The 16811-nt window shown below is 38.0% G+C and overlaps 1 protein-coding gene across 3 annotated transcripts in view; it reads left to right on the forward strand.

Annotated features, from left to right (window-relative positions):
- Positions 1 to 16811, forward strand: part of SUGCT (succinyl-CoA:glutarate-CoA transferase) — a 309260-nt gene that overhangs the window by 149146 nt on the left and 143303 nt on the right. The gene's annotated exons all lie outside the window — the stretch shown is intronic.

Raw genomic sequence — 16811 nt, forward strand, 5'->3', positions numbered from 1 at the left:
TGAGCTCTGCTGTGTGACCTGCAGTGAGTGGGTGTGTGAAGGAGGGAGAGAGATAGCATTTCCTTCATAGACATACACACCCTCTGACCCAGACTAGAGAAGAATCTGCTTTGCAGAAGGTTTGCTTCAAGGGATTTTCCACATGTATTTTATTATGTTAAAGCTGATAGTGGTGACAAGTTGCACATTAAGTAACTGTTTCTTCAAAAATGTGCTGTTTATATTCTCTTTAGGAAAAGTGATGTAATACTGGGTTCCTCAGATAAACAAAGTCGTTTGGTTATAGAATATGTTACTATTGCATATGAACCTTGCTCTCATCTGCCCCATATCTACTTGGTTTAGGCCTCTGGCTTTGTATGGTGATTACTTGCATGTTTAGGGACAAATGTGTTCATATTCACTAAGTTAGTAGCCAGTGGTTTCCACTAGGGAAATAAGTTTAGTACGCTGTTAGTAATTTGGTTTCAGAAATATCGGCAAGATCCTCAACATAAGAGTCAGTGAAACATGTGGTCCTAATCATTCCCTTAAAAAGGAGACATGGTCTATTTTCCATTAGGAATGGTGCTTACAGCAAAGGAGTAAATACACAGTGAAATTTATACATGTATTATAACTTGTGTATGTGTACGCATTCAAACATGCATGTACATGTGTATGCTTAGGCATACTCCCAGTGAGTGTAACATGATGACTGTTGTAACACAGCCAGGCTTAGAGAACAACTTGGTTGGTAGGAGAATTGGAAAATGCAGCTGTTTTCAAAAGCCCTCCCCCAGACCAGTGAAGTTCAAAGCTAACATTTGCATCATGCAATTGGCATAGAGGAGCTACAGTAAAACTCCTTGTAGAGGTGTTGGGATTTTAATGTAGCTTTTGCTCTAAACAGAATTCATAGCAGCAGAATTTCAGCCTTACCTCTTGCAATGCGCTGTGCCAGTATACAGGATCAGAGACCAGCCTTAGCTGGACTAGTCATACAGAACATAGTGTTGGAGAATGGAAGTAGAGAGAATTGCCCCACGCTGTAGGAGCTGTTTTATCCCACTGAATCGGGAGAGCGATAAGGTGCTTTCTGTTGGCGAGCTCTTTGTTACCCTCTTCCTCTTTAGAAGAACTGGCATAAGAGGGTGTACTGGCTGGCAGAAATTCAGTCTGGTTTCTCCCTTGTGTTCTGGCAGCCTTCCTGCTGCTGTGCTTGGAGCCTTCTGGTGGCAGAGCAGCAAAGCAGAGCCCTATTCTGCATTGCTCATCATTAGGTTCCCATTGGGCATTGGAGCATTATTTCCACTTTCTCTGGTTTTAGCTAATGTTGTTATACGTGGTGCTCTAGCATTTACAAGATAAAAACCAGGCAGAAAGCAGTGTGTGGTACTGCCTTGAGCACATTTTATGTAGGCTAAGTGTGAAGCAGAATGTAAACTACAACTTCTCTAGAGCAGCAGTCTTGCAAATTCAGCTGAAAACATTGAGTTTCTGAGGTAGCCTGTTCAAAGCTACTTGAAAATATTCCTGTTCTTCTGGTGCCATGAGCAGAATCTAACCTACAAATATGCCTATAGATGGGGATAACAAAATGCCTGTTAAAGGATGCAGAGCTCCTTCACTGTGTTCTAGGCTTGGTTGTGTTTGTATTGTTACATGTTTAATCACACTTGGGCATTTCTTTGTCTCTTAATCTGTATAGACCACTACATACGACCTTACTAATTGCGAACCCGGAACTTCTTGAGTAGTATATTTGCGAGACAAGAATTCACACTGGTGAATGCTAAAATCTCATTCGCAGAATTTTGGGAATCATTGAAGAAAAGAAGTTTCCTTTCTTTCAGAAGCACTGAACCTGCTTCATATTTGACTATAAGCTGGAATTACTTGAAGTTTAGTTTGCTATTCTCATACACTTTTTTCTCATACACTGTTTTTAACGTGATTGGAGAAAAAACAGATAGGAACCAGACCTGTGCATTTCATTTATCATCCTTTTGGATCACAGTTTCAAGAAGAGGTCAGTTTTCCAAGTAACAATGTGATTTTTTTTGTCACCTACTTTTTTGGTAGCTTCTGCTTCAGATTTAATAGCATGTTGAATCAGGCATGGGTGGAATGGGCAGGTCCAAGGCTGCAACATAACTGTTTTTTAGGGGCCACTGCTTATGTTACGACTCCCCTCCCCAGATGGAGTTTTGTAGCACTGAGAAATAGAGATACGCCTTTTCCTTTCCCTCACAAGCACTCTGTGTCTCCTGAAGGCTAACTCAGACTTTTTTTCACATTGAACTTTTCCTTCACAAATCTTCATTGCTGCATTGTAGTGTCATTTAGATGTGAAAGTGTTGCTCCCGTGGCATATCCTTAAATAGGTGGCATATACAATACAGTCCCACAGCTGGGGAGTCAATATATACCCACTCTTTACTATTTGTGTTTTAGTTTAAGGAAGCAATTGTAATGCATGTCAGTTCCTTTCTTCATTCTAACAAATCATAGAGCCACCATAGGCCCTGGTCACGTAACATCATTGCCTGTCCTAGCTTACAGATATGTTTAGCTGTCCTGCAGCTGCACTGCAAGATTCACTGTGAATGTGCATTCCCTGTGTCACATTTCAGAGGCTGAAGTCATCATTATCTCAAGGTTCTCCAGTTTCTATTGCATTTATGTAAAGTCCTGCATCTGGCACTTTTGGAACTGGTGAGAGTTATGCAGGTTTTCCTGCAGATTGTCAAGATAAATCTCTCCCTTTTCCTCTTACACTTGCTGTATTGTCATCACTGATGCCCAGTCTTGTCTGTTATTCGTGGTCTTGTTTTTCATGAGGGAGGACATCAATTCACAAAAATAAATGTGTTCATGTAACTTTTGCTCAAGTCAGTGTTTCCCATTCAAGAAGACTGCATAGGCATGACTGTAACTTTGACAGGACTTTCAGTATGTACTTAAAATAACTGGACAGGGATGGACTAAACTTTTCCTGAATCAAAGCCATGATTTTTGATATATCAGTTACATGAGCTATTGCAGAATCTGCTTTGACAGATGGGTCTAGGTAATGTGGAAGCCAGAGAAGGACATCACTGTGGGGAAGTTGGGTATTTCTTATATTTCTTTGTTTTCCCCAGTGTTCATCCTGCCAATAGCATTTACCACTGCTTACCACTTTTATATATGTATACATACATATATATGCATGCATATATATAAAGTTTCTGTATATGTATGCATATAGAGGAATAACAACAGATTCCTCTACTTGCCTGTTGTTACTAGAGCTTTAGCTATGCTATAGCAGAAAATCTGTTCTCCTTTTGCTGTTTAGTGTGAGAATGCAGAGTGTGCTAATGAAACCTGAATGATTGTCTTTTTTAAAACAAAATGCTGTTGCCTCATCTTTCCAGAAAGAGTAATAGTCAACGTGGAAGCCATGCATGTTCTCCCTTATGGCTGCACGTTGCCACAAGTACCTCATTTTAGACTGTCTGTCCGAGATTACCGTTATCTGCCTCTGGGCAGACTAGAGAGCAGGATTAATGAGAAGGTCTTCAGGAGGAGATGGAACTTGTCAGTCCTAGAAACATGGTAGAAATACCTTGTTGTATATATTTGTCTCTGTAGTTTAGGAGACTCTGGTGGAGGAGGCAAACGTTTTGCAGACTACATCTAATGATCCACTGAGTTAAGTTAGTTCAAAAGCATCTGAAGGAGGCTGAGCATTGGATTTTTAGAGACGAGATTTATAGGGGAAGGTGGTAGTTTTGTTAAATGAGTGAATAAAGTTAGTTTGAATAAATTTTAAGGAAAATGCGTCCTTAGACCCTGGTGAAATTAATAAAAGCTGTCAATGTTCTGTTTCTCAAAATCGGACCTTATTGTTGCAGATTGAGGGAGAGACATGCTCAGAGAAAGTATGCTTTAGCGCAAAAGCTTTCCAGTCTAAGGAATGTGGGCAACATGGTACCCTCAATATCCTTGCTATTGGTCAGAAGAAATGAAAAATGAGGGAAATGCCTTAGTGAAGTATATTATTTTTGTAGTAGGGCACATTTCAACCACAGTTCCAAAAAAATGCAATTCCCATCGTATTTCATTTTTTTGCTTTTCATGTGCAGACAATAATCAGTATTTCTGTTTACTTTGCCTAGCTGATATTCAGATTACACTTACTGAAGAGCATCAAAATAGAAGGGACATCTTTGTTGCTCAGTGCCATTGGAAAATACTCTTATCAGAAGTGTGGCAGTCCCAGTTGGTGATGAGAGCAGAATGAGTGGTTCAGTATGTCAGTGTGCAGTCTTCCCCCCTCTTCCAAGTACTGGTTCTGCAGTTTGTATATCCTGACATGGAGAATTTAGGAAGGCCTTCAGTTTTCAAAGGGCAGTCATGAGATCTATCTGTGACTTTTTATCAAGAATGGTATTCACAAAGGAATGTCAAAAAAAAGGAAAGAAAATTACTTCATATTGCAATTGTGTCAATCTTAAATTCAAATATAGCTTTTTCCTGGTCATGGTTATAAACTCAAAAACGGATTTCCAAACCTCCTAATATGAAGTCACATCTAGAAGCCATATATTATCACTAAGTAAGCAAAAATATTGGGTGGTTAGTGTAGGAAATTTCATAGACAAGGTTGTAAGTATATGATGTGCTACTTTTTTCTCTGTTATCAATTGTTTGCTCATGATTTCTCACTTTACTGATATGTTACCTATGTTTGATATAAGCATATACTTTAAAATGAGATAATAATATCTATATTATCATGTATCTGTTCCTTAGCACTTTGCATCTGTACATCTCAAAACTCTTTGCTGAAGACAAGTGTCAGTATCCCTAGTGGAACTTCCCAGAGAATGGAAGCACTGGGACACTAGACTGGCTTTATATCAGGCATGCGGTTATCAGGACAAGACATGGGCTCTGATGTGTTGTAAGAGAATACTGCTTAATTTCTTTTTGCACTTTTAAGATCCTGGGAAGGTACAGGATATTCCAAAATCTTGCTTGATGTGGGGTGGTTTTTGTGGGTGGTTTTTTGTTTGCAAACTGGTGAGTTTTAAACCAGCAAGGTCAGACTGGTGTGACCTGAAATTTTGTACAAGTATCACTGAGTTTGTAATAAATCATGGTGGTTTCAGTTTGGCTTTTACCATTCATTTTTGAGTTTTCTTGCATCTGAAGCTTGGAGCAAAACAGAAGAGTATGGAAAAAAAACCTGGCAGAAAGAGTGATTGGGGAATAAAAATACCCAACCCTCACTCAACTTTATAGTATACCTTTCTGTTGGATAAAGAAAGTGCAAGCAGTATGCAAGTGAATCAAAACTATTCAGCAGAGAATTCTGTGTTCTCAGTTCATGTCATGAAGGAAATGAAGAGAGAGAGCGTGTTATGACAGCTCTGTCAGGCAGTGACGGATTTTTAACTTATTTTACATTTCATTTTATTCTTTTTGCTGTATTTGAATTGAGACCTTCAAATCTACTTTCCTATGAAAACCAGTTTCTCAAAGAGTTGACTTGACTGTAGAACGCTGGACTGAAATGAGAAACCCGTGCTTGGCTTTTGGCTAATACATCACGTAGTGCTGAGATGACACTCCTGTCCAGCTGGAAATATTCACTTCATTGTTCATCCATCGTGATCAGGATGTGTCATGGGGGTTGCCCTGTTTGTTCTATTTTTGTTTCTTTGCTTTTGCCTGCATGGTTAAATAGTTGTAAGTGCATAAATGATAACTGAGGCATTATCCTGATTCATATGTCTGTGCAGTGTTTTTATCAGTAACACTATTTTAGGGGGAGGAGAGGAGAATTCTAATTCTGAATTCTAGTCTAGCTTCCACTGGGTTTGCATCCTACTCCCTTTGCTTCGCCAGGCTATCACATTTATTTCCTTTCTTCAGGGGTTTGATTGTTGTATTTGTTTTCCAGCTTAGCAATACAGACAGATGATTACTGCATGCTATTTAGGGGGCTGTGGTATCTGGTGGATTAAGCATAAATCTGTCTGGGAATATTGTGGTTTCTGGGGGTGACGTATTGGTTAGCATTAGGAAAATTCACTTAACCACACACCCCGAAAGGTAAAAAGGTGTATTAGTTAACAAAGAACATAAATTAATTTAGGATGAGATGCTAATGAGAGTGTGGCAATTTATGGGTTTTTATGCTTTGGGGTGTGAAGAGATGTAAGATAAATTCTAGGTGTAATTCTAGGGTTAGCTCATATTATTAATATGGTACCACTGGTAAAGTTTTAGTCTTCACTGTGTTTTTTCCATGTTTTAACTACCATAATGAGCAGTTGGAGCATAACAATATTATTCTTCATGAACATATGAACTATTTCTGTGAAACACAGTTTTCCCACTGTAGAATAGGTACAGTAGTTCATAACTTAGGTATGTTTTTAGAATTTATGTATTTGTGTGTGTATATATAATACTTTAATACTTTATATACATTTTTTGTCAGAGAAGAATTACTTTAATTCCTTGATGTGAAGGCCTTTTCAAGTCACTGAAAGGGAAATTGGTTGGTGGATATTTTTTATTAAGAAATAAATATCTCTCTCTCATTCTCTTTATTAATTTTTCATTTTCAAGAAGCACACATTTTTAAGAAGTGTGAAAATTACTAATTTTGACTTTATGAAAAAGCAGGATCAGAGAGCAGGTAACAAACTCACCCAAATTTATTTCCTCTGCTCAGTTTTGATGAGAAAAAAGGTAATTTACAACCAAAGTAAATGAATGATTTCCCCTACAGTGGAAATACTGATAAATCCTTACTTCTGCAGGATACTATATAAGGTACTGGTATTAACAGTTTGAGTGATGTCCTGTGTGTGTTCATTAGTGGAGTAATACCAAAGGAAGGAAGCGGTGCACAGTTGGATAGGGTAAAAATAGAAGGAAAAGAATCCCAAACTGTGTAAATTGTATGGCCTGTGCCAAATTTATGCAACAGATGAGTTTGATTTATTCTAGAGTATTATTGATATCTAGCATAGATCTATAACTGAATTGCCCACCATTGTATAGAATTAGGATGTTAGTGAAAGCGTCAATGATTAAGTATTTCTGGCAGTCTGTAAATGTAGGACATAAGAGAACTTCAGTGGTAATCCCTTTGACCTTTTACTTTACAAATTCTTACATGCTTTAAACCTTTAGGCTGAGAGTTGATGCATTTTCCTTGTGCTTGTGAAAGAAGAGGTTAATATACTGCTCTGGTGCACTTAATTAGTAACAAAACAGCTTTTGTTATGCTTTGTAATATTACGTAGCAATGCAACTGAAAGAGGAGGGAAATTGTGGGTAAACACAAATAAAAAAGGAAGCGATTAGATTATATGAAACCTGTTTAGATTGTGATGGAAGTTTCTGTAATCTGCTCATGGCAGTAAGTACAGTTTAATTACTAATGCCAAAAAAGGAGGCTGAACATGGAAGGGAGGGAATTTTTCTACTTGTTACCACTTACAATTTTCTAAAAGCTATCCATATGGGTCCACTTGGTCTGGACTTATAGGCAAGTTGGTCTCTAGCCAGATGCTCCATCTCCTTGAGCTCACACCTCTCTATAGAGCTCTAATGTCCCCCAGAAGAGTACTTTTTTTTCCTCTTTTAAACTCTCTAATTTAGATTTGGCAGTTGAAGCATGATGGCGATTGAATGTTTTGAGAACGAGCAATAAATAAAGCTTTAAGGCTTCCATTGTTTTGTCTCTCAGTTGCTGCGTTATGCAGTTGCATAAGCATCCGTAGGCTAATGTAGTGGAAATCAGATTGGATTACATCTGCTAAGGTCACATTTTGTTTAAGATTTCTTTCTTTTTTGTTTTTTGTTGGTTATTTTTTTCTTTTTTTTTCCTCCAAAGCTGCAGCTATCCTCATTTGTATCATAAATAGAGAAATATAAAGGAGGAGTACTTTATTTTATGAGACAATGTCCAACAAGGAATTGATTGAATGAAGAAGGTGGAGTGGCTAATCTGAACAACGTACTTGTAATGAAACATGATTTTTTCCCTCCCGTCCCCACCTTATGAGTACTGTGTAATCCTCCTCTCTTCTTGCACCATGGTAACCTGTTGTTGTGCCTCTGCCTGCTCAATGTTTGATCTTCGTGTCATATGGCTCTTTCAAGCTGTGTAAGCCCTAGTCAGCCACAGAGATTTGGGCCTCTTTGTCAAAGCAACCTGCCAAGGTAAAAAGCCACATTATTATGGAAAACACAGGATATCTCTAAGGTGACAGTGTATTCTCTACCCTCCTGCAGAGCTTTGAAGGCAGCAAAGGAGAGCGTCTGGGTTTTTTTGACTGCATGTAGTGAAGGTAGCTGGGTGACAGACATCCCAGTCCTGATACTGGGGTTGTAACCATTACAGAAGTCGCTTGCATAATACAGAGCCAGGGCCGATAGAAAGCATGTGTAGATCACCATAGACATTAAGTGTGTGTATGAAAGACTGGAGGTTTTCTGGTTAGTTTTATTCTTCTTCCCCTCTTGCATACAGTGTAGTTTGGCCATGTATATATCCAGAAGCTGGAAAGTGCTGAGATAATGTGTCTGCAAAGTAGTACATATGAAATAGCATTCAACTAAAATCAGATCACAAAACTAGGCACATGCAAATTGTTCCGTGTTCTGCCATGTATTTCCTAACCTGTTTGTAGATTCTCATGAAGAAACCCAAAAATACCTCTTAAAAAATACCTGGTACTATAGAATTTTATCTGATTCATACTCAAGATCAAAACTGGGAATCATTAGGTTCCTTCTTCCTTAATGTTCTCTAGAATACTCTAATGTACTTATTAAACCCCAAAGGGTAAATGTTAAGTATTATTGCTTTATTATTATTATTAAAAGTTTGGATTATTTTCCCAAATATTTGGACTCCATAAAGCTTGCAAAGCCATATTGAGATTTCGTAATGTACATACTTGTAAAGTTTTTGACCTTTCCTTCTTCTGATCGCACTGCAACAAACATTCTTACAGTGTTCTGGGAATTCTCTTTTTCATTTTATTTAGAAGGAAATGCACATTATTTTTGAAAGGAAAGGAAGATATATATACCTTGTCTGAAATTCCAGGAACAGTTCAAGTCAAGGCTTGACTGAGAATTTTTGCTTTCCTTGTTCTTCCTTTCCTTTCAGGAGTCTAGTACATCTGTAACCCAGGTTAGAGTTGGAATAAATTAGTGCAGCAGGGAGATGCAACTGTCCTACAATAGAGGGAGGTTAGATCAAATATGTGTTATTGCATTTCCCCATGCATTGTGCAAGCAAATACAGCCGTCATGCATTCCACGCTTTCCACAGGTACCACCTAAGGAATGAACTGTATATTCTCGATGTTTTCCTTTGTTCCTTCTTTACTCAGCATTGCCTGTGCTTTCATGGTTGTGTTCTTGTAGAAAATGTTTGTAGTTTGATTGTGCCATCTCTTCTGCTTTTAGCCGCTGTGGACCCTGCAGTGTTCTGAGCCTCTTGAGATTAATTCTATTAGACAGCTACAAATCCTGTTAGAGACTAAAACTGCTTTGAGTGAAAAAAGTTCAAATTTGGGTGTTTTTTTTTCCTGACAAGAAAGCCGCTGGCAAAAGAAGTGACAGTAAACTTCATAAGTGTTTCATTCTAACGTGCCATGGGGATGCTTTTATTCTCCAAGGCAGCCATTTTGTGGTTTCCCTTTCAAAGGGACTAAGTGAAACAATATAAAGATGCACTGTTTGAAGTAAGCATGTCTGCAGAGGGAGCTACCATTCAATAATTGGTGGTTTGGTGTTTTTTGCCAGCCCTTTTTTTTCTCAAGCCCTAAATCTCAGTCTTCATCAGCATCCCATCTTTGTTTGGGACAGATTTTCATTTCATATTTCGTTGTCATGGTACAGATCTGACCACAGAAAGTTTTGCCAGTTACAGGCTTGGCGTGTGTTTCAGTAACACTAATGACTGGTAGTGACCAAGTGAATGAGGTGAAGGCTCTAGCTGTATCAGCAAGGGACATTTGGTCATCTGCATGTGACAAGACTGTGTTTACTCCTAAGTGCTGTAATCGTAGAGGTGAGGTGCAGGGTAGGAAAACTACAGGATGCATAACTGTGAAACATATGGTAAATTGACATTTCCTTTATTTCAAGATAAAAGGAAAATGGGCAAGACCAGAGGTATCCTGAGTAGTTTTATTGTCTTTATGCTTGATTATTTGTTTAAGGAAAGAAAACCTCATTGTTCTAATAAATTCCAATGATTTTTATAGTCCATAAGATTCTCCTCTGTATGTGGAAGGACTCTGAGAAATCAGGAAACCCATTAATTTTCGTTTTGAGGTTTTACAGTTGCCTAGGAAAGATGGATTGATGGATGTAGACTACCACAGTTGAACAGAAGATGAGGGGAAAATAATGCTTAAAAGTGATCCCACGCCTCAGAAAAGCTCCAACTTTACTGTCTGAACCCTGTGCACATAAATAATAAGCTTTTGTTAAAGCCCCAAGGCTTCTAGGTAAAAACTGCAAATCCTGATAAATTAGTCATAATATATAGTCCTCAGAATAGATGACTACAGACTTGGAACTGAAACATTTTAGCAGTCCATTAGCCATTTTCTTGAATTCAGAAGAAAAGTGCATCCATCTCAACATAATATACTATGAATATTTCTTAATATGAGAGATTTTATTTCACACTTTGGAAATGGCTTTGAGGAATGCTGGTATCAGCCCTTACTTTGGCTGCTGGACTCTGTGCTATCCTGGCAGGATCTTATTTTACTCCTACTGTATGCAGAATCTTCTACACCCATGGTTTTTGTTCTTTATCTTCTCTTGAGGAAGAGATTTGTATCTGAAGAGTAATGTATAATTTAATAATTTTGCTTTTGGATGTGTTTATCTTTCTTTAGGTGTATCTCGGGAAGGAAACCGCAATGATGTTTGTTTATATTGTATTGGAAAGTGGTGAAAAGGACGGGAGTGTTTAGTTCTGCAGAGTGACTATTTAGCTTCCACTGATTGGCACTCCTGCAAACTTCAGGTTGTAACTCTAATTCTCTGGGTCTGCTGGATGCTGCTTCATGCAAGAAGTATGTACAGGTACACATCTTGGGACAGTGTAGAGCAGTGGAAACCCATGGCTTTTGTGTTATAGGCAGAAGATGAGGAAAAGTAGCATAAAAAAATCTTCAGAATCTCATTTAGATGCTACTTAGGCTGATAAAAATGATCACCAGTTGTGGAGCTGACTCAATTGGCAGCTGTTTAAAGATCGTTCTGCTTCTCTAAATGCCAGTGCAGTTTTTACAGCAAACTTTGTGTAGCAAGAGTGCCTGATCCACTTTTAACTGATTGCAGTCATACTTAGAATTATACTATGTATGTGTCTATATGTGTTGCCCTCTGAATGGGGAAGAATTTATGAGGTGAAGTTAGGGATAAAAGAAAACCTAGTCACTGTTTTATTCAGTGCTATGCAGTATGGAACACAGTGTTAACAGTGGCCTCAAGTAGCTGTATTTAATATTATAGTAATGAAAATGTAGCTTTGCTGACAGATATGACACCACAGCTCATCTAGTGTATGATGTGAAAATACCTTTTAACAGGTGAGGAGATGGCCCTTCATGGTTGTCTTAAGCAGCTGAATTTCAGAGGACTGCTGTTTTATATTGTATTCTGTACATATATTGTATATATGGAAAAATATGTTTATATTCTGGTCCAGAAAAGTTCTTTTCTGACATATGAAATATCACCCCTTAAGGTCTATTTCATAAAATACTGACCTCCTGTTTTATTTTACGTGAGCCCTTTTTAGCCCGCACTTGGTTCAATTTCTGACACATTACAGTAGGTAATCCGAGAGTTTACATGATAGGCAGAGGGTTAGAAGCTAAGAAAGAAAGAAGTAGCATCCAAACCAGAGAGATTAAAGGGATTTGAAGGGAGAGTCAGGAGAATGGGGGAAGAGATATTCCCTGCAAACTTTGTTAGTTGTTTTCATAAATACTGTGTCAGTGCAATAAAAGTGGCTTCCATGGGTTTAAGAATGGGTCTTAAAACAATATATGCTTCTAGAGGAGAGGTGGCTGCTGCAAAAGTTTATCATAAGCCAGTTGCAGCTCAAGAGTAAATATGAAGTGGCCTATAATAAAAGCTTGTCTTCTTTGAACTGCTATGCTGTTGCCAGATAACCTGATTTATACTGTTGGAAACTACAGCTGGTTTGTTCTATTATTTCCTTTAACTGAAATTTGTATATCGAAATCATTGTTTCACTTAAACTGAGATTGATTTATCATCATACGATTGCATAAAGGCAAATAATTCCCATATTTTAAACATAATAGTAATAAAAAGAAATAATTCTTGTTACTGTCCCTTGTGTCCTGGAGGCAGGAACAGAAGAGTTTTACTGTATTTTATTTAAGTAGCATAGAGACTGAATGATGTTTACCTGTTTTTCTAAAGTTCATTTTGCAGGCATTATGACTATATCCGCAAATCATCCATGTTTGCCTTTTCAGAATGTGATTATTGCTCATAAAAACAGTTTTAATTGAATGCTTATGTCATGAATGGCTTGTAGCATGCTTAAAACTACATGCTTCTATTTATATGGCTATAGTTTATTTTTTAGAGCTCCCTGTACAACAATACTGGGAAATTACCAAAGGTTTTCTGCTATTCAGCTGGGTGATTTTAAAAGATATTGCTATTATATTGGACTATTGGCATTGTTGCTTAGGAATAAAACCTTAAGAAAATTATCCCTTCCCCCTTTCAAACAAAGCCACATCTAAAAAGGTCACAAAAGGAAACACACAATTCAGATAATCTCTTTCCTGTATCTGAGATTAACTTGGACACAGATGTTTCAATTTATAGTTTGATCTGGCGTAATATATACATTTAACAAAATCCTGGTTTGTATTGCTTCTATAAACACTCATGTCTGAGAAAGGCGTGCTGGCTTTTCTGCCATGTACTTGCATCAGAAACCTCTGAGCCAGTGCTTAGAAAGCAGAAGTCTGATGTTCAGAGACCTAAATTAACTCTTCTATCTTCTGGCTCAACTTTTCTTATCCTTTTCCCTGCCTTTTGAATGGCAGATCCTTTTGTGGTTTTCTTAATTTAAGCTGCTGTGGATAATTATTAAACTTTGTTCTGGCTGTATTTAAAGATGAGCTGATTCAACACTGTTCATTATGGTTCATTTCTGGGCCACACTGTAGCCATTATATTTCTTAGATGCTATCTGCAAAATCATCAGCATCATTCATACACCATGACTACAATGATCCCCCTGCCTGCTGTTTGCCAGGCATTAGTCCACCTGCCTGTAAAGGGAAATGGCTTTGGCATGATCAGAGTCTGTATGGAAGGTCAAGAGCAAGCAGTCTTGGTCCTTTTTTTGCCAAAAGCAGTTTCCCCTTTATCTGAAAATAGCATTATCTAAGAATGGATTGTTCCCTCTGAATCACAGCTATCACTTAGCGATAGCTGATTTTTATATCCCGGAGGTGAGGTTATCTCGCTTCTGGTTCTGTGCATGCCAACAAATTTTGGTCACAAGAAGTGTTACTAGGTTTACTGTAGAAAATAATTAGCAGCTACTTTACTATTTCCTGCTAATTATCCTAATGAAGCAGAGCACAATAACCAGAATGATACCTGTTTGTCAGGCAGTGAATTCTGAGAATGTAGAGGATTATATTCAACCTTTTGAGTTTATCTTTGCAGTTTAATTTGCACATGTAATAGAGACAAGTATTGCTGTATAAGGGTGTTTTTTATATATTTTGGTAAATATATGCCTGTTCACAATCCTGCCTTTCAGTTATTTCTAAGGTTAGAGGATTTAATCTTGTAAGGATCTTACTCTATGCAGGTCTGTTGTTCACCATAGCTGTTACATTTGCTAGTGAGTGCAGAATTGTTCCCATATACCCTCAGCTAGGACATAATCACTGCCTTTATGAAAGTTTAAGTAGCAGTCATACCTCTGAAGGGAAATGATAGGAACAACAGATCAGTAACTAATGAAAGAATTATCATAGACTTAAAGAGCAAAAGTTAAAATCTGTAAGGACAGATTCATGGAGTGATATAAAACCATACTTGCTTAGAGATGTTGCTGGGGATAGGGGGCAGAAGTATAATAATGGTTTCCCATGCTGCTTTCAAAATGTAGAAGTACTGTTTTAGTAGTACTCTTGTATTTCTATGAAGCTTGGTTGAAAGGCAAAACTTAAGGTAAAAAGCCCAACAACTTACTCCTGTGTTTGTAAGGCATCGGCATATTATGTGGCCTCCTTTAAAACCCCAATGAAGTGATGAGCCTTCTGAAACCGATGGCCTGATGCAGGCAGCAAGAACAGGGGTAGGGTAGGCAGCAGCCCAGACCTGCTCAGCTCAGGGCTTTGAAGAAGGGTAGATGTTGGTAGTCTACCATGCTTCTTAGAGGGTTTGCAGGAAAGTCATCCATCTGTCTCCCCTTCTCCCCCTATTTGCTCTTCCCAAGTCCAGATCCAGTTGTGGACATGCACGACTGGTGTGGTCAGTCCAGGCTCTGTGCTTAAACAGCTTTTGGATTAAGAGTTATGCTTACAGCCAGCAGCATGCCAGGCAAGCTGACCATGAAGAAAAAGAGCTTTGAATGGAGGCTGGGGCTGGAAGACATGGCCTAAGAAGTGCCAGGAGGGATTTTTATGCTGGTGGCCTTGTATTTGAAGTCACCCTTTATTTGGGCCAGTACAGTAGTTCTGGCTAAATCCATGAGAACAGTCAGAGTCTACAAAGATAAACCACAATGAGATGGAGAAGAAAGTATTCAAAATTTGTTTTGGCAGAAATTGGTTAATTAAGTCTGTTTAGCATTACACAAGACCTTAGCTTGGCCAATTTACTATCTTTGTTAAATACGTGGCTTCCCAGGAGTAAATCTGGATGAAATGTCTTTGTGTTCTTTAACTCATTTTTTTTCATAGGGAAAACAGAACAACAGCAATTGTGCAATTATATATATTGGACCAAAGAAATATATATCTGTTTGCATTTTCCCATGAAATTCTCTTTTCCAGAAAGTAGTAAATCTATGGATAGAGTTGTTGGTTTAAGGCCCTATGTGGAGGGAAATGGCAGTGTTTTTTTCATGTTATGCCTAATCACCCCCAAAACTAGAATACAGATTCAAACATTGAAAGCTGAGTGTGATATATTAATGACTGGTTTAAGAACACTGATTTATCAAGAACAAGTCAAGACGCTCTTCAGCATCTCAGACAGATGAGTTTGGACAAATATCCCACGTATTCTAGCTTTAGCAGCTTTTGCTAGACCTAGGTTAGCTAATATCTGTTCAGGTATTAGTCAGATGATTGAAATAAATTTATTGAGGTTCCTGGCCATATTTTCTGCCTGTTGAAAAATTTTTCCTGGAGGAAGGGTATGATTCTGGGAAGCCAAATGGGCTTAAAATATGTATGGAAAGATATAGGAGAATGGGGTTAAAGACATGCTAGTTTTCTTCTCACTAGTATATTGTGTAGCTTGCCTTTAGCACACAGACTTAACTACCTTCAGGGCTCTCTTCTTCTTCCCAAATACAGGAATAAATTAATGAAAATACAGAAATAATTTACATTTTGAGGAAATTAATGGTCCAAGGGGAACTTAACAGCACTTTGCTGTCTAGAAATACAAATCTAGAGGTAATTTGGTCAATTCTGAGCTTTTTTTGTTTTTAAATTCTGTCTATTAAAAATAGAGGCACACTCAGTGAATGAACAAACTGGAAAAAGTGGTTTTTAAGTAGTCTGTGGGCTTTCTAAAGTAGAGCATGTAATGAAGAGGCTATCAGAAAGTAAGCTTTAAGGACTTAGGATATAATTCCTCTGGCTTTGCTTGTCCCTCTATCTATGTCAAGAGGCCAAAGAGCTGTGGATTTTTGTCATATGAAGGAAAATGTGGGATTCTAACTTCTTCAGTTTCCGTGCCTGTGTCAGTCGCGTGTTTTCTTCCTCTACACTCTTCATCTAACAGACTACTAGGCTCAGCACTGCATGCAGACACACGTTACATTACTTTGAGTTGAACTATGGGTCAAGAAATCTCAAACTTTGAATACAATGCAGAAGGAGGAAGAAAGAAGTGCTACTGATTAGTATTATAAAGCTTTTATCATTGCTTTGTACAGGGAGTAGACATTCAAGTAGCTGTGCAGGTTTCTATGTGGCGTACATAGGCATCAGTTATCAACCCAATGTTCTCTTACTATAAAGCTGACCAAAAGCTGATCAAAGTCTTAGCCTAGGTTTTGCTTGATTTGACTCGGCTGGAGTCTACCTACTCTAAGTCTTACGTTTTGTTAGTGTGTGTTTGTTTGTTTTTAAATCAATTTAGTGCTCAAGTTATTACCAAGAACTTAGAGTAAAAATGAGTGCAGTGATACAAGCATAGAATTTCATGTACAAATGAAGAAACTGTTCTGGTAATACTCTTGGTTACAAATGTAAAGGTAATGAATTGCCGCTGTATTCTATTTCCCATCTGGTTTTAGCAGTCTCTTTCATTTTCCAAAGTACACTAGTATCTAAGAGCTTATTTAGCTAGTTCTGATTTTGGTAATTAATGAAACTATCATTTTCTAGGATACATCTGTGGAGCTTTCTGAATTGTTACTGTGTTGCCATGCTTAGGACAACAGCTTGAATTAAAGCCAAAGATAGCTTTGAATCGTTCGGTATCGAGGTACTAATGAGCTCTGCAGACATTTTAAATACAGTTTTTCCCTCTTC

The sequence above is a fragment of the Neopsephotus bourkii genome, unplaced genomic scaffold (genome assembly GCF_033783945.1).
Source record: "Neopsephotus bourkii isolate Nb327-2 ecotype Australia unplaced genomic scaffold, CSIRO-AGI_Nbou_v1 NB_1655, whole genome shotgun sequence".
Taxonomy (NCBI): domain Eukaryota; kingdom Metazoa; phylum Chordata; class Aves; order Psittaciformes; family Psittacidae; genus Neopsephotus; species Neopsephotus bourkii.